At 41.4% G+C, this 18,396-nt stretch overlaps 1 pseudogene; it reads right to left on the bottom strand.

Moving 5' to 3' along the window:
• Positions 1-3,589: 3,589 nt before the first annotated feature.
• LOC114093231 (keratin, type I cytoskeletal 18 pseudogene) lies at positions 3,590-13,239 on the bottom strand (annotated as a pseudogene).
• Between the last annotated feature and the right edge of the window lie 5,157 nt (positions 13,240-18,396).

Below are 18,396 nucleotides of genomic sequence, written 5' to 3'. Positions count from 1 at the left end.
CTTATTATGTTGCTGAGGCTGGTCTCAACTGCAAAAATCTTCCTGCTCCAGGATTATAGGTGTTCACCATGGCACCTGGCTTCACACTTCATTACTAAAAACAATGTAAGGTGTTTGGGTTTGATTTGGTTTGTGTTTGGTCACTAAGCGATACTTCCCTAAGGATTCCAAATCCTGAGTTTTAGGGTCATGTGTAGTAGTTCCTCACTGTACAGTTATGACACCAATTTAACAAATTCACTTGTTTCATTTTGTCAAGTTGAATTTTGTCTTATCATTTAAAAATATTTACAAATTTCCAAAATAAATCTACAAAATAAGATATCATTGGAAAAGACTATTTCTATGCTAGTCTTCTCTTTCTCATATATATGTTCATATTTTCTTCCCCATTGATAGCCTACTATGTGGAGGAAGGAAACCAAGACCTCCCTGAAGGATCGATTTTCACCTCTGCAGGAGTGACTCACCTGGATAGGTGGCTTGTTCATGTGTTGCTGCAATTGGGCGTTTCCCAACCTTCCAGGCAGGAGAGGCTCTCCCAAATCCTCACCAAGATGAGATGGGCTGCAGCGCCAGGGGGAGCACTCCTGTAATCCCAGCAGCTCAGGAGGCTGAGGCAGGAGGATTGTGAGTTCAAAGTCAGCTTCAGCAGCAATGAGGTGCTAAGCAAGTCAGTGAGACCCTGCCTCTAAATAAAATAAGAAAAGGGCTAGGGATGTGGCTCAGTGGTTGAGTGCCCCTAGGTTAAATCCCCAGTGTCTGGAAAAAAAAGAGAGAGAGAGAGAGATGGGCTACTGTTTCCTCTCTTCTCCCTAAGCCTGTTGCTACAGCCCACCTCACCAGCTTGGATGGAAGGACAGCAGTGGATATGTTAAACCAAAATCAGTCTCATAGGCTAAAAAGTGAGAAATAATGTAGCAATTTATTCTGTCAAGTTGCAGCCAATTCTCTCCCCCAGGACACTAGATTGTAAGAGATGGTGCCAAGCAACTGGGCAGTATAATTGAAGAAGGCAAAGAAGGCCATGTCCTTTAATTGAAAGATGACAGTACCTGTTTCTCTCAATGCTGACCTTTCAGCTTTTGTTGAAGTCAAACATCTGGAGATGACCCTCGCAGCATGAGGTTCCAAATGTCTGCCTTCAGCAAGGGTGTGCCCTATCAGCCACAGCACTGTGCAGTGATGTGGAGCTCTGCCCATCCAGTTTACATCCTTGTGCCTGCAAACTGACAAGCTGACAGCACTATCTCTAACGCCTCTGCCAGACTTTGCCACTGTGCATATCAAGATCTTGCTTTGCATATGAGATTGATCTTGCTTTATACATGTCCTGATGTTGGAAGTCCTGCCTGCATCATCCTGAGCTTCCCCCAGGGTCTATAGGACTGTAGGACTGCCACTGAGTAGCTGGCAGAGCTGGAACAGCCTTGAAACAGGAGCCCCCTTCCTTTTGTGAGGATTTACAGAAACATGGTTTGGCATGATGCCCTCTGTACAAAGTAAAAGGTCAAATACAGTTATTATTATTATAGAGAAGCACTTGATAGATTTAACAAGTTTAAGTTTAATGAATGATTAAACAAATGGCAGTGTAAAAAAAAAAAAAAAGTATAGTGGGAATACGTGCTTCAGGAGTTTAGATGGGAGTGGGGAGGACCGAAGGAGGGGAATTTGGAGAATGGAAGAATCTGGACATGTAGGCATACAAGCATGGAGAAAATTTCCAGGAAGGAAAAAACTGGCATCAACATTTGATTCAGCGCTGAGCACGATTTATTTGCAGTAACATCCTGGTCAAAGGAGTCCTATAAGGAAGGAGTGCAGAATAGGGTCCAAAGGTAACTACATGATAGCTAACGCTGATCAAGTGTCATTCTGTGCTGGGGATGGAGTTAAGTGCTTTGCCTGGGTGATCTTGTTTAATCCTCACGACAGCCCCATGAAGTGACCACAATTATCATTCTCAACTAATAGAGAAATTGAGACACTGGGAAGTTCATTAGCTTAGCTCCAGGCCGAGAGGAACCACTGAGTGGGCTGGAGTGGAGATGTGACGTGGAAACGTGGGTGCTTCAGAGAAAAGCCATAGAGTAAGGTAGTAAAGTCTGGACTTTGGCACTGAACTATGTGGTGTTTCAAAATGCCAGTCCTTCTTTCTCGCTTTATGATCTTAGACATATTCTCTGACTGTTCTGTGCTTCATCTATAAAATGCAAATGATAAAGACATCCAGGTTATAGGGAGTTTTGCTTCTTTTTATGGTACTGAAGATAGAACCCAGGAGTGTTCTACCTCTAACCTACATCCCCAGCCCTTTTATTTTATTTTGGGACAGGGTCTCACTAAGTTACACAGTCTTGCCTCAAACTTGCCATCCTCCTGCCTCAGCCTAGCTAGTAGGTGGGATGACAGATATGTGCCACCATACCTAGCCAGCTTATAGTAATTTTATGAGGAGTGAATGAGATGTGTTAGTCAGCTTTCTGTTACTATAAAAACACCCGAGATAAATCAACTTACAGAGAAAAGAATTTTATTTTGGTCTGAAGTTTTGGAGGTTTCAGTCCATGATGGATTGGCCCTGGAGCTTTGGACCTGTGGCAACACATCATGGGGAGTGCATGGCAGAGCAAACCTGGTCACCTCATGGCTAAGAAGCAAGAAAGCAAAAGGGACCTGGATCCTACCATCCTCTTTAAGGACTCACCCTCAGTAACTCAAAGTACTCCCACTACACCCCACCTTTCTGTGTACAGGGTACTGGAGATGGAATCCAGGAATGCCCTGCCACTGAGCTACATCCCCAGCCCTTTTTATTATTTTTTTTATTTTGAGTCAGGTTCTCTCTAAGTTGCTGAGGCTGGCACGGATCTTGAGATCCTCTTGCCTCAGCCTTCTGAGTAGCTGGAATTACAGGTCTCTACTGTCATGCCCTCTTACTTTATTTTAAAGTAAGATTCAACAGGATTCATTAACTGGAAATGTGGGATAAAGATGAGTTAATCATGACCCTTGGATTCCAATTTTATTAACTGGGAAGAAAAGAAATTTTCATGGAAACAGGAAAACCAGGGTAAGGAGCTAGTTTTAGGGGGCAAGACTACACTTTAGGAAAATGTAAGTGGGGTGGGTATGGGTGGGGAAAGAGGTCCAAAGGACCCTGGGTTGCATTGCCAGTTCTGCTCACAGCTTTCTGTGTCACCTTGGTAAAGCCTCCTTCCTCCTCTGAACCTCAGTTTCCTGTCAGTCCAAAGAAGCTTTACACTTGAGAACTCAACATTTTCTTCCAAGTCAGATATTCTCCAGTGTCTCCTGGGACACCTTACAGTTCTCCAAAAGAAGGATGATACTGACAGCCCAGTTGTTGGTACTTTTTATTGGGGGGGATGTACTGGGGATTGAACCCAGGGGTGCTTTACCACTGAGCCACATCCCCAGCCCTTTTATTTTTTATTTAGAGACAGGGTCTCACTAAATTGCTGAGGTGGCCTTGAATTTATAATCCTTCTGCCTCAGCCTCCAGAACCATAGGGTGTCATCACACCTGCCCAGCCTATTTTTTTTTAATTTAAATGTTTAGTGCCCTCTAAATGTTTATTGGTCCTCTGCTCCCCAAAGATCCCCTGCTCTGCTGTCTCAGCACTTTGGTGCCATTGGTTTCAGACACCATTTTGCCATTCACGATCCTGTGGGTGGTGGTATTTTGGATGGTTTGCATGGAGTTGCTGCTGTCCGGGTCATCACTGAGTTTGAAGTCCTCCTCTATCCTCCAGCAGGTAGCAGTAAGTGTCAATGATCTCAGCCTCCAACTTGACCTTGATGTTCATCAGGGCCTCCTAGTCCTCTGCCAGTTCTGATTCCAGATGCAGCAGAACCCTGTTGATCTGCTCCATTGCCACAATGTAGCAGGGCCTCCATGTCCCTCAGACTCTTCTCTAAAGCTGGCCTTCAGATTCCTCATGGAGTCCAAGTGGATCTCCAAGAACTGGGCAGTGTGTCTCAGCCCCGTGGGCGTCATCTTGGCAGCTCTGATTTCTGCAAACTGAGAAGTGGCCATCCTGGTGCTCTTCTCCACCTGCTGGATCCAGTACTTTTCCAGCTCCTCTTGGATCTTCTGAGTCAGCTTATCATACAGGCCCAGATGTCTTCCATGATCTTCTGAGGTTCTGAGATTTGGGGGCATCCACCTCCATGGTCAACCCAGAGCTGACAATCTGGGTTCAAAGGCCTTTGACCTCCTCCTCATGGTTCTTCTTCATGAACAGCAGCTCCTCATTGACAGCTTTTATTTCCATCTCTAGCTGCAGCTGAGTGATATTGGTGTCATCAGTGACATTGCAGAGCCCATGGATGTCTCTCTTCATAAACTGGCACATGACCAGCTTTGTCTCAGACTTGACTCTAAAGTCATCAGCAGCAAGATGAGCCCTGTCAACCTCCAGAATGATGCAGGTGTTGTCCACAGAATTTACAAAGATCTGAGCCTGCAGCTCCTCAGTTGTCTTGAAGTAATGTCCCCAGTCTCTGACCTGGGGCACCTTCTCCTCCAGATGTTCCTGAATTTTGCCCTCCAGTCTCCTCATTCTTTCCAGGTAGAAGGCCAGGTGATTGTTCAGATCTTGCATGGTCTCCTTGCTCTAGATGCCACCCATTCCCAAATACCCCCAGCCATCCCCTGGGACACGCAGCCACCCATAAAAGTGGTGGAATGGTACATGAAGGTCCAGGAACCTGAGCCCCTGGCATCTGCATAGATTCTGGCTGCATTGCTGGTGGGTTGGATCCAATGACTGAGAATTGCCAAACCCCAGGGACCAGTAATTGACAGAGAAGGTGGTAGAGTGAAGCTTATGCTGTCCAGAGAGAAAAGCAAGAGAGCAGGACTCAGTTTGGGCCACACTGGTTTTTTTCTTTTTTGGGGGGCGGGGAGAACCAGGAATTGAACTCAGGAGCTCAACCACCGAGCCACGTCCCCAGCCCTATTTTGTATTTTATTTAGAGACAGGGTCTTACTGAGTTGCTTAGCACCCACTTTTGCTAAAGCTGCCTTTGAACTCACGATCCTCCTGCCTCAGCCTCCTGAGCCACTGGGATTACAGGCATGTGCTATAGATCCTGGCTTGTTTTTTGTTTGTTTGTTTTTTAGATAGGATCTTACTATGTTACCCAGGCTGGCCCGGCACTCCTGGGCTTAAACAATTATCCTGCCTTAGCCTCTTGGTAGCTGGGATTACAGGTGTACCACCCACCAGGCTTCTTAAGATCTTTTTTGAGTCCAGAGGTAGGTGATGGGAGGAGATAGCAATACAGAGGAGAAAACCCTTTCCTTTCTTCATCCTCCCTTAACTGTGGTACCTGGGGCCCTGCAATAGCCCTAGCAGCAGGTGCTCCCAAGCAACCCCAGTCATAGATTCTTACACCTTTCCAGAGGTTCTGAGAATTGGCGTCAGAGAAAATCAAGCGCAATATTATTTGGCTTAGCCTCACTCTCCATTTGATTGGTTTCTAACTCAGGCTTTGTTTTTCTACCAGATTAAAGAAGAAAGGGAAGGCTGTTTTGAAAAGTTCTCTATCCTTACCACTGACATCAGAGTCATAGCAACAGTGAAACCAGAGACCTTGGTGGTGGCTGCAGCCCAGCAGAGCTTGTATTTACCAGAGGATACACCTGGTGTGTGGGGGTGGGGGTGGGGGGGATGGGATGGTGCCCAGGAACGTCACCTGTCCAGGTGTGGGTCCTGGAACTAGCCCGAGGCAGTTGCAGAGATCCTCCTTTCAGGACAGCCTGTAAAATAGCAGGCACTCTTCTGAGAAGAGCTACATTTTGAAACAGAGGTTTACATCAAATAAAGCAGAATGATGAAACTGAGGCTGAAGAGCACACATGTTGAATGCATGCCAGTCAGCCTAGCTAGAAACCAACACCTGAGGAGACAATTTCTTTTTCCAAATAAAGTACCAATTACACAACAGAGCAGAATAGGACTACAAAGAGACAATGCTCTTTCCCCTTTGTTTTTAGCTGGTCTCTGTGCCTCGACTCTTCAGGTTGTGAAAACGTTTAGCAATTAAATATTAATTCTAGGGCTGGAGTTGTGGCTCAGTGGTAGAGTGCTTGCTTAGCATGTGTGAGGCACTGGGTTCGATCCTCAGCACCACATAAAAATAAATAAATAAAGTAATTGTGTCCATCTACAACTAAAGAAAAATATTTTTAAAAATTAATTCTAACATACAGTGATTGATAGTCATTTTAAAAATTCTAATTGACTGTCAGACTTAATGATGAAAGGGAACTCTGACCTTAAGGAGATTTCTTTCAGCTCATATGGAATTGTCATTGTCATTCTTGTCAGCAAACACACTTATTGGACATTTTTATATTAAATAAGATTTTGTTTCTCAAAAGTGCCATGCAGAGATGTTAATGTGCTTGCTGGATTCATAGATTCCAAAAATAATATGACCCACCTTTTTTCAGACAGAGGAAACTGAGGCCCTCAGAAGCAAAAGACTTAATTATCTTTCCTTATTTTAAATGATAGCATCAGGCTCTGATAATTCAAGGAGATGATACACGCAAGTAGTTTTGGTTTTGTTTTTATTTTTGGTTTTGTTTTACAATACTAGGAATCAAATCCATGCCTGGCACATGCTCAGCAAGTTTTCTACCACTGAGCTACACACCCTTATCCAGAGACATGCAAGAATTGATAATGTTGCTCAAGAAAGAGACCAATGAGAATTAAACCCACAGAGTTTAGTTCCTCATTTGTCTTCATATGAAAAGCATGTCTGGGTGCCTCTCTGAGTGAACTGGTGAGCCAGGAGTTGAAATCTTCCCAGCAAGTTTGGAAAGACAGTAGCAAAATCTAGAAGAGGAGACGCGTGAGAGTGACTGGGTACAGAGAGCGGGCTACTGAAGATTAGTAGTGATGGAGACCCTGAAATGAGGGATAGTCTTCAGAGAAGGCACATGCGAGGAGACCAAAGTATTAGATGTCTGGCCTTCCAGAGAGCCTCAGCAAGGTGCAAGGGCACCTGAGGCATACCATCATTCAGACTCTCATTCATTTGTCACATTCATGAAGTTAGTTCCTATTCTGTTTCAAGCCATAGATCCTGGCATATACAGCAAATGGGAGTCCATGGAACCCAGCAGTCAGCAAGGGGACAATCATGAACAGTGGTGAGAAAGGTAAGGGTGGAACTGGGAGAATAAGAGTCATTCATTCAATGACAAACATCCTCTATATGCCAAGAACATTTCTAGATATCAGTGAGAGAGCCATCGGCAATGGACAAAATGGCCTTGTAGACATTACATTCTAATGGATAGACAATAAATAAAATGCTATCTATAACATGGCAGGAGGCAATTAATGCTATGGCATGAAACAAACCAGGAGATGGGGATAAGGAGTCTCGAGGGGAGCTGGCCATCATGGTGCCACCTGTAATCCCAGCAATTTGGGGGTCTGCGTTAAGAGGATCACAAGTTCAAGGCCTGCCTAAGCAACTTAGCAAGACCCTATCTCAAAAATTAAAAATAAAATAAAAGGGCTGCTGGGCGCAGTGGCACATGCCTGTAATCTCAGCAGCTTGGGAAGCTGAGGCAGGAGGATCACGAGTTCAAAGCCAGTCTCAGCAATTTAGTGAGACAGTAAGCAACTCAGCGAGGGCCTGTCTCTAAATAAAATATAAAAAAGGGTTGGGGATGTGGCTCAGTGTTTGTAAAACATCCCTGGGCACTCAGCAGTAAAGTGCCCCAGAATATGATTTTTGGGAAGTGAGACTTCTAAAGAAATGATTAACAGCCAAGCATGGCGACACACACCTGCAATCCCAGCAACCCTGGAAGCTGAGGCAGGAGAATAACAAGTTTAAGGTCAGCCTCAGTAACTTAATGAGAACCTCAGCAATTTAGTGAGACACTGTCTGTCTCAAACGAAAAAATCAAAAGGACTGGGGATGAAGCTCAGCGGTAAAGTGCTCTTGGGTTCAATACTCAATACCAAAAAGAGAGAGAAGGAAGAAGAAAACTCTCATTAAAACTCTTTTCCTTATGTCTGTGGCAATCCAGCAACATATGAAAAGAGACAATGGTTTGTCACCATGAATGAAGGTCAATATGATGATTCAAGTAACTTTGCACTAAAAAACAGATGGGATGGGAACACGGGGATTTTGTGATTTGTGCAACAGGCTGAAGGTTGGGCTCGGAAACTTGGCCACAATTTGCCAGAGCTTTTTGAAATCTCCTACCAGTCTATTTGTTAATGTGTGACTCCAGGTCATGGAGAGACAATACATACATGCTTACAGTGAAAAGTCACTAGCAAAATATACCAGTATTGCTGAGTGCTGTGGCTCACACCTGTAATCCCAGCAATTAAAGGGGCTGAGGCAGGAGGATCTAAGTTCAAAGCCAGCCTTAGCAACTCAGCAAGGCCCTGAGCATCTCAGCCAGACCTTGTCTCAAAATAAAATATAAAAAAGGGCTGAGGATGTGGCTCAGTGGAGAAGTGTCACCCTGGGTTCAATCCCCAGTATAAAACAAAACAAAACAAAAAAACCCCAAAACCAAAAAACAAAACAACAACAACAACAACAAAACCCAAACAAAACAAAAACAAAAATCTATGAATGTTAGTTGCTAGAGGCTAACACTGAGGACTAGCTTCAATTCTAGTGATATTTAGCAGTGAATACCCATTCCCACACTTGTAGATGAAAACAGACCATCTCCCTCAATACCACACTGTGTTTTCCTTTACAAGCTTAAAAACTGCAGAGTTTTGGAACCATAGACCTCCCTACCAACAGCAGGCTTAACACACTAGCTTCACCTTAGCTTCACTCACATGCTCAGAACAAGGTTCACTTAGCCCACAGCAAAGGTGGGAATCTTAGAAATACAGCTGCAAGTTTTAGCTTGTGTGTTCTTCTGTATCATGTGCTGGCTGTTTTCTGATTTGCTTGGCTCTGAAAGCTTAGCTTTCGGGTTTTAAACTTAATCCCAATAGACCTGAATTGATGCCTCTTAATTATACTTGTGATGTAGTAAATCAACACCCTATTAGGAAGTCATTCAAATATTAAATATTTAGGAACTTATTACAAGAGAATTGCAACATGGAAGCCCTCAGGCGGAGAGAGATGCTGCTAATCTGTTTTCTCTGAGCAGTGCTAGCTGACACTCTGCAAAGCAGGGCTGAGCTCCTTGGTCAAATGTTCATTTATATATTTCATCAATCCAAGGGTTTAAGTCCTGACTTTTAAATAACTCACTTTTAAATAACTCACATCCTCACAAACTTTCCTACCTATTTCTTTTGACTCTTTGTGGTCTCCTCATCAAGACTTAAGCTGAAATGATGTCCTGATTTGCAGAGAAAATATTCACTCATTCTGCAAAAATTTCCAGGATTGAGTACCTACTTTATGTTAGACACTGCTCCAAACACTTACGATATATCAATAAACAAAACAAGGATCTCTGGCTGGGGTTGTAGCTCAGTGGTAGAGCACTTGCCCAGTATGTGCAAAGTCTTAGGTTCAGTCCCCAGCACTGCATACCAAAATGGATCTCTGTGGAGCTTATATTCAAATGGGATATAAAGTATAATAAACAAGAAGATTGTATAGGATATTAAAATTGGACAAGTGAAACGGGAAAAATAAGCTGTAGGATCATTGTTGGAGAGGTAGAAGAAGGAGTTGCCGTAGTAGTAGTTATGATTTGTGCAACAGGCTGAAGGGTGGTAAGGGTGCTTCCTATGGAGAAGATGAAATAAGTAGATTTGAAAAGGAGGGTGGAACTAGGCACGGTGGCATATGTCTGTAATTCCAGTGGTTTGGGAGGCTGAGGCAGGAGGATCACAAGTTCAAGGCTAGCCTCAGCCATTTAGCAAGGCCCTAAGCAATTTAGTGAGACCCTAAAACGGGATGGGGATGTGGCTCAGTGGTAAAGTGCCCCTGGATTCAATCCCCAGTACGGGGTGGCGGGGGAGGTGGGGTTTACGGGGGGAGGTGTGGGAAGTTAACCAAGCAAATATTTGGAGGAAGAATCCTGAAAAGAAAGATAGGGAAGACAGGGACCAGCCAGAGCAAAAGCCCCAGGGCAGTTTGTGTCAGAATCCTAAGGAAACTGAGTGAGTCTGGGAAGGACTTTTGTGTGCATGTCAGAGAAGAAAACAGGAGGAGAAACAGATCAGGTAGCCCTTCTGCAGAAGGGTGCTTGTTGACTTAGTTTATATAGAAACTGTAATGTGATGGACAAAGCTGGTTGAGGATTTTCATTTGCTTTTTGCTTTTGTGATGTTGAGATCAAATCCAGGGCCTCTGAGCATGCTAGGCAAGAGCCCTACCACTGAGCTAAATTCCCAGCCCTTCTGCTGCTTATTTGAATGAATGAATGAATGAATGAATGAATGAATGAATGAAGACCTGGGAATCAGAACACCTGGACTTTTTTTTTTCTCCTTCTGACACTAATTGAAGCATATCTCATCTTTTCTTTTAGATAAGGCCTATACCTCAGGCTCCCTTCAGTTTTAAGATACTGACTTCAAGCAGCTATCTCCAACATGTAATTTGAACAGTGGAGAAATATTGTCCTGCAGTCCAAATGTCTCAGACAGCTCTAGCCACCAGACATACATTGTCCAGGAAAGCCCCAAGGCCTCAGCCTTTCTGGAGTCATGGGACCTTTTTGAAAAAACCTGAGTCACATGCAGTGGTGTGTGCCTTGCCTGGAGTCTCAGCTTCTCAGGAGGCTGACGTCGGAGGGTGGTTTGAGCCCAGGAGTTGGAGACCAACCTGGGCAATAGAGTGAGACTCATCATAAAAAAAGAAATGTCTGAACGTCTCTAATAGTTGTAAGGAAGAAGGTAGTGGAGTCATGGAGTCCTTGAAGCACAACCACATGAACCACTTTCCAGGTGATTCAGGGACTACTTGGAGTAATCAGAATCCCAAATCCTCCCAAGTGTGTGTGTGTGTGTGTGTGTGTGTGTGTGTGTGTGTGTCTAGGATCAAACCTGGGGTCTTGCCCACTCTAGGGAACACTCTACCACTGAGCTACCCCCCACCTCTGAGCTATACCCCCAACTTGTGCCCCCAACTTTCTATAATCAAATATTTTCTACATTCAAAGAAATTGAAAGGCTAGTAAAACGAGATCCTAAACATCTTACATTTTAATTTTTTAAAATGTTAATATTCTATGACTATATTTACTCTATTTATCCTCTGATTTGTTGTTATTGCTCCTTTTGGAAGTTATAGATATCATGACACTTTGACAAAAAATAATTCCAGTAATATCTATTATATAAAAATAAGAACAATCTATTATACTACAAAACCATTATCACATCTAAGAAAACTGCAACTGGCTCTACAATCTTACATCTAGTTACATTCTAATTCCCTTCATTTCTAAGAATTCCTTTTACATGCCACAGGAGCCAATCAAGGTTCACATCTGCATTTGATTGTTATGTTTTCCTGCTCTGTTTTATTCTGAACTAACCCTCCAGAGTTCAGACTAGTTGTCTTATAAAATGTCTCTACTTCTGGATTTGACTGATTGTTCCTCATTAATGTCCTTCAACTCATTCCTCTATATCCTGCCTCCCTTATAAACTAGACATTAGATTTAAATAAAATTTTTATTTTAATCATATTAATGTAAACATAATCCAGGAAGGGGCAATTCATTTTCTAGGTATTGACTGGATTAGACATAATTTTGTATCATTAACACTTTTTTTAATTTTTAAAAAATGTTGATGGACCTTTATTTTATTCATTTATTTATATGTGGTGCTGAGAATCAAAACCAGTGTCTCACACATGCAAGGCAAGTGCTCTACCACTTAAGCACAACACCAGTCCTAGCACTTTATTTTTTAAATTTAATCTATTATTTATTTATCTGTGGAGATTGAGACCAGAGGCACTTAACCACTGAGTCACTTCCTCAGTATTTTTCCCTTTCAAATTTTGACACAGAATCTTGCTAACTTGCTTAGGGCCTCACTAAGTTGCTGAGCATGGTCTTAAGCTTTCCATCCTCCTGTCTCAGCCTTCCAGAGTCACTGGGATTACAGACATGCACCACCACAGACAGTTTGTGGAAGAGTATCTTGAGCTATATAGGCTCCATCCCTAGGGAGGAGCACTAGGGAGGGACATGTGATTATATAGAGACACCAGGGTGGAGGCGGGGGGCATGTTCCACCTATCCGTGAGAGAAACAGCACTGCATTTGGAATTTAGTTCTGAAATCCATCATTATCACTTTACTCAGTTTCCTCATCTAAAATTGTGAGTAGTAATAATTTTCTCATTAATGGCTTGTTAGGTTCAAATGAGATAATAGATCAAAATTGTTTTTTATGTAAACTAATATGCAAGCAGCTATGATGACATGTCTCAATCCATTTCCTGCATAAGTGAGCAAAGTGTGAATTTGTCAATCATTCTATTGATCTTAGGGATGCATTTCTGATTCTTCTTAAGGGTTACTGGAAATGGTAGGTGTCAGTTTTTCAATGATGATTTGTTACAGTGGTTCTCAGCCCAGCCCAGCTTTGCCCTCCAGGGGATATTTGGCAATGTCTGAGTACATTTTCAGTTGTTACAACTGAGGAGATGCCGCTGGCATCTAGTGGGTAGAAGTCAGGGACCCTGCTAAGCATCCTACAGTGACCAAGACAAAGGTTCCCACCCAACAATGAATTATATAGCTTAAAGTGTTACTAGGCAGAGAAACCTTGATTTCATGTAAGGCATGATTCTCTCAAATATTGAGAGAATCACAGCGTTTGAAACAGGAGTCCCCTGTATTTCTCCTTTGCTAGCAAAGCCATAAACCTTTCCCTTTTTCTCAAAACCATGTCCTTGTTATTGTATTGGCATCAGGGACAAGGACTGAGCTGTCAACAACAAATTTGGCACTTCAGGTGGGACCCAAGAGCAGCCCCCACTCCAGCTTTCTTCTTTTCCAAGGAACCCCACTTCCATGCTGAGGAGGCAAGGTGGCTGAAGAACTTATTGAGAGCCAACTGCTTGAGAGTTAGGAGATGGGGTGAGTTTGACTCAGGTGGAACCCTGGAGCTATTCCTGTGAGTAAAGGGAGGGACTGAGGGACCATCCCCGCAGCTGCTGAAGCTCCTTTTGCTTCGGGGGACTCCCACCTTCCTCCTTGAACTGTACAGGTTGCTCCATTGTGGTCCACTTTGAGAAAAAGGAAACTGAACTCAGTAAAGTCTCGACACCCTTGGCCATCTGAGACCCTTGAGTCTGCACATCTGGTTCCTCTTCATGAGAACATCTGGTCCCTCATTATGACGTCTGTGTTGCCACTGGTGTAGGAGTTATGGTTAAGCGGGACTCAAGAACATAGGGATAATTACTCTCTTTTGGTCTGTTCTAGGTCCTCATCTGTTTGTTGGCATTGGGTTTGGGAATTCCCTCTGATTCTCTGTGTTTTTGTTTTGTTTGTATCTGTTACTGCCCCCTTTTAAGACATGGGCAATACTGCAGTGATCCTATAGATAGTCTTTTGGGAAAGATCTTGGCTGGTCAATTTAAAGGTTCTCCTTTGTCGGCCATGGTTTTGGGGCTTCTCTGGTTGTCTCTCCCTGTGTTCCTTTCTGTACAATCTTTCAATTGGAGTTGGTCTGTCAGAGATAAAGTAAGTTGAAGAAAAGGCCACCTATATATGTCTAAGATAATGTTTTACTGTAATGATCTGGCTTTTAAATAGCTTTCTGGATTATTGTGTAATCTTGCAGATGGAGTTGGGCTGTCAAAGGTAAAGTAAGTGGAAGAAATTTGTAGGTGCGGGTCTGTTTTAAAGGTTTGTGTCTGTCAGTTCTCATTTTGGTGATCATCTCTTATCTGTCTGGTTTTTTGTTTTGTTTTGTCTGTTTTGGGCCCTTTAAGATATGGGCCATTCTGCATGGTAGTCTCTTGAGTAAAGAGATCTTGGCTGCATGGGCCACCTATAGGTATAAACCTGTCTAAGAGAAAGACAATTTTCTATAACACAATCTGGCCTAAATGATTAAACTGGTTAAACAAACCTCTGTTATTTAGGGTATAACAATACAGTTAAATGTTATATCTTGAATATATGTGACTAGGTATATGGATGCATCTGAGAACTATATCTGTCTAAGCCTTGTCTAAGTATTATGTAAAAGTTTATAAAAGTTTAAGTAAGTTTACATGCAAGATAACCAATAAGTGCTGTTTTTTATATATTGGATCTGACATAGAAAGGCCACACTGTCATTTAAAGACATGCCTTATATCTGTTTGCTTTAAGTAAGTCAATTTCTGATCATTAGCATTGTTTCCTAAATGTATAAGAGATTTAAGGCTATCTTTTGATTTTTGCTAACCCATGCAGACCTGTGATTATTGTTATCGTACATTATGGATTCTAACCTGTACTTTTAAAGTTAAACTTAGTTAAATATAAAGCTTAGGAGAGCACTTTGTCAAGCTGCTATTCTTCAAACTAAAATTATCTGTAGCAATAGTCTCAGATATGTATGATGTTGAGAGTCACAGCCAAAGGGGCCCCAGCAAACTTCCAGCTGCCAGCTGATTGGCTCCTCTGCCGAGATGCTCATTGGGCTGTTTCCCCGCCCTTTCAGACTGTGGAGCTGCTCATTGGGGGACTCTTTGGGCTCCGCCCACGAGACCCAGCCAATCGGCCTCAAGAGCAGGAGGAGTTGGGGGCGGGGTTGATAGGCTTGTGGGAAGCCGGTGGTGGCAGTTGGGCTCTAAGGGAATTCCTGAAGAGCTGTGTGGTCGTGTGTGTGTGTGTGTGTGTGTGTGTGTGTGTGTGTTCTAAAAATAAAGTTCGTTTCTGCTTGATAAGTAGCTGGTGAATTGTGCCCAGCCAGACTGCGACAGCATAGAAATAAAATATTTGATTGGTATTTTTTCACATCATTTGATACTTTATAGCTGGATAAAGTATCCTGTTGCCAATAAGTTATATATACAATTTTGTGTTATTCTTCACAATGGAATTAGAATTTAAATGTATTTTTTTTTTTTTTTTTTTAGAGGAAGAGGTTGACAACCTCCATCCATTTTTTTTTTAGTTTTAGTTGGACACAATACCTTTTATTTATTCATTTATTTTTATGTGGTGCTGAGGATTGAACCCAGGGCCTCGCATGTGCTAGGCGAGCGCTGAGCCACAACCCCAGGCCCCCAATTTAAATGTATTTTTGGAAGGTAATAAGGAGACCCTGATCTGTTTAAATGTGACATTGTAAAACATAAAAGCATTTTGCCACTTATTCCACAGAAAGAAGTTAAAAGCTCTCTTAGCCTTTGTTTGATTCATGTTTTAGATGTAATGTTGTATTGTGTTATTTGGGAAGAGCTCTGCCTTACCTGAGGTAAGGCTCTGCTTCTCCCCTTACTCCATGTTAAAATGGCTCCAAAATAGGCTAGACTTGAGCTCATTTGGTTTTGTGTTTAAAAGATCAAATTTTGTTGTAAAGATTACTGTGATCTCAAAATAAAGAGGGGATATAATATGTAACTAAGCAAAGATTTATGATCATAAAAAAACAGTTAAATATTGACTCTTAGACCAGAATTCTAGACCAGTGACTCAAATAAACTCAAATATTAAAATTTGAGGTGATTTACACCCAAAATCCATGCAATAAAATTGTAAAATATGAATAGAAGTAGAAAGACAGAAAGAAAAAAATGGAGGTACAAATATGTTAATCATTTCAACCCACAGAATTGCTATGGTTCAACTCAACTTCCTCCAAGGCTCAAAAAACACCAGAATCAAGTGTACAGTTTGATTATTAGAAAAGATGATTCAGAATGTGCATTGCTTTTCCTAAGATAAATTGTAACAAAGTTTTCATGAAGACAATGAGTGATGTGGTGATAGTGTGGACGGATGTCATCAATATTTGTGCAAAAATGCAGAAGGAAGTTCCTCATGGCTATTTTAGCAACTTTGATAAAAGCTATAGGGAAAATATTAAGATGAAGCTCTGTTAAGGTGATTCTGTGAGGCATTGTATTAACATGATTGCATACAGAGACTTCAGATAGTGTCATTTGAACAAATAATTGAATTATATTACCCAGGTGGACATAAGATTTAAGCAAAATCACAACAGACCCATGGCCGGGAGCCTTTATTATGTTACTTTAAACACTCTGTAAATATACTGTTTTTACAAATAACAGCATTATTGAAATATTCACCTACCATAAAATTTCCCTTTTGGCATATACAAAGTCAGTGAATTTATAATATCTTCAGAATAGTTAAACCATAATCACTATCTAGTTTCAGAATATTTTCATCACCCCTAAAGAAACCCTGAATCCATTAGCAGGCAATCCCTATCTCAACCCCCTTCAGGTCCCTGGCAAGCATTAATCTACTTTCTGTCTCTGGATTTATCTATTCTGGACATTTCATATATTTGGAATCAAACAAGATATGATCTTTATTGTGACTGACTTATTTTACTTAGCATATTTTCAGCATATGTCTATGTTGTAACATGTACCCTACCTCATTCTTTTTATTACCAAATAATATTTCATTGTGTGAATTTGCCATATTTTGTTTATTTAGTCATCAGTTGATGGACATTTGAAGTTTTCCCACTTTTTGGTTATTATGAATAGTGCCAGAATGACCATTCGTGTACAGATTTTTGTGTAGTCCTAGGTTTTAATTAATTTTTTTGGTACAAAAGATCGAATCTAGGGATGCTTAACCACTGAGCCACATCCCCAGCACTTTTTTTTTTCTTTTGAGACAGGGTCTTGCTAAGTTGCTTACAGTTTCACTAAATTGCTGAGGTTAACTTTGAAATCACAATTCTCCTGTCTCAGCCTCATGAGCTACAGGGATTACAGGCATGCACCACCACATCGGCTTTAATTTCCTTGAATATAAATACCTTGAAGTGGAATTACTGGGCTGTAGGGTTACTCCAGCTAGCATTTTTGTAATTGCTAGATTTTTCCAAAGTGGCTGCACAATTTATAATTCTAATAGCAAAGTACAAGGATTCCAGTTTTCCCCACCCTTGTCAATCTGTTCTGTCTTTTCTTTCTTTCTTTCTTTCCTTCCTTCCTTCCTTCCTTCCTTCCTTCCCTCCCTCCTTCCTCTCTTCCCTCCCTCCCTTTCATTTGTAGTTCTGGGTATCAAACCCAGGGGCTGATACATTCTATGTAAGTACTCTTTTTATTGTTGAGCTATAAGAATTCCTATTTTTTTGGACAATAAAAAGAAAATTATTCAATTTAGAAATGGACAGGGCTAATGTTGCTCAGTGGTAGAGTGCTTTCCCAGCATGCATCTCAGGAGGCTAAGGCATGAGGATCACAGGTGTGCGCTACCACACTTGGCTTTTCATGTGCTTTTTGTCTATTGGTATATTTTATTGAGAGAAATATACATTCAAATTTTCTGTATTAAGTAATTAATTTTTATATGCTAGAAATTGAACTCAGTGCCTCATAAACGCTGGTCTTTCATTGTTTTTTTCCCACCACAGTGGTACTGGGGATTGATTTCAGGAGCACTCTTCCACTGACCTACATCCCCAGCCATTTTCACTTTTTATTTTGAGACAGGCTCTTGCTAAATGGCTGAGTGTTGAAATCGTGACCCTCTTGCCTCAGCTTCCTGAGTTTCCAGGATTGCAGGCATGCATCACAATGACTAGCTAGTTCTATATTCTTGGGGTATTTTTGTATGATTTTGTTATCAGGTTAATATTGCTTCATAGAAAGAAGTTGAGGAGTATTCAGGCTCCTATTTTGAGGAAAAATTTGTAAAGAATTGGTATTAATTCTTCATAAAGTTTGTACAATTGATCAGGGAAGTCATTTGGCAAGGATTTCTCTTTGGAAAATTTTGATAACTAAATTGATTCCTTTTATAAATCTGTTTAAAATTTTCTTTTCCTTCTTCTTCTTCCTCCTCCTTCTTTTTAATAGAATCTCATTTTATTGCCCTGGGTGAGCTCCAACTTGCCATTACCAGTCTCAACCTTCCAAGTAGCTGGGATTACAGGCATGCACTACCATGCCCAGCTGTATTTTCGTCAGTTTTTATAGTTTGTCTTTCTAGTAAGGTACTTATTTTATTGAGTTATCTAATTTGTTGTCATATAATTATTTATAGTATTAATCTTTATAATTATATATTATTCCCTTCCTTTATACATATATTAGTAAAACTTTGTACAATATCCCATGATGTGGCTATATTATTATCTATCCCATTCTAATTTTGCTGAATAGCTTTGGAACTTTAGATTCCTCCCTTCCTTTTTTTCCCTTTATAAATGATGTTGAAATGAC

Source organism: Marmota flaviventris, chromosome 8 (assembly GCF_047511675.1).
Source record: "Marmota flaviventris isolate mMarFla1 chromosome 8, mMarFla1.hap1, whole genome shotgun sequence".
In the NCBI taxonomy this organism is placed as follows: Eukaryota; Metazoa; Chordata; class Mammalia; order Rodentia; family Sciuridae; genus Marmota; species Marmota flaviventris.
This window is presented reverse-complemented; position numbering and strand designations above follow the sequence as displayed.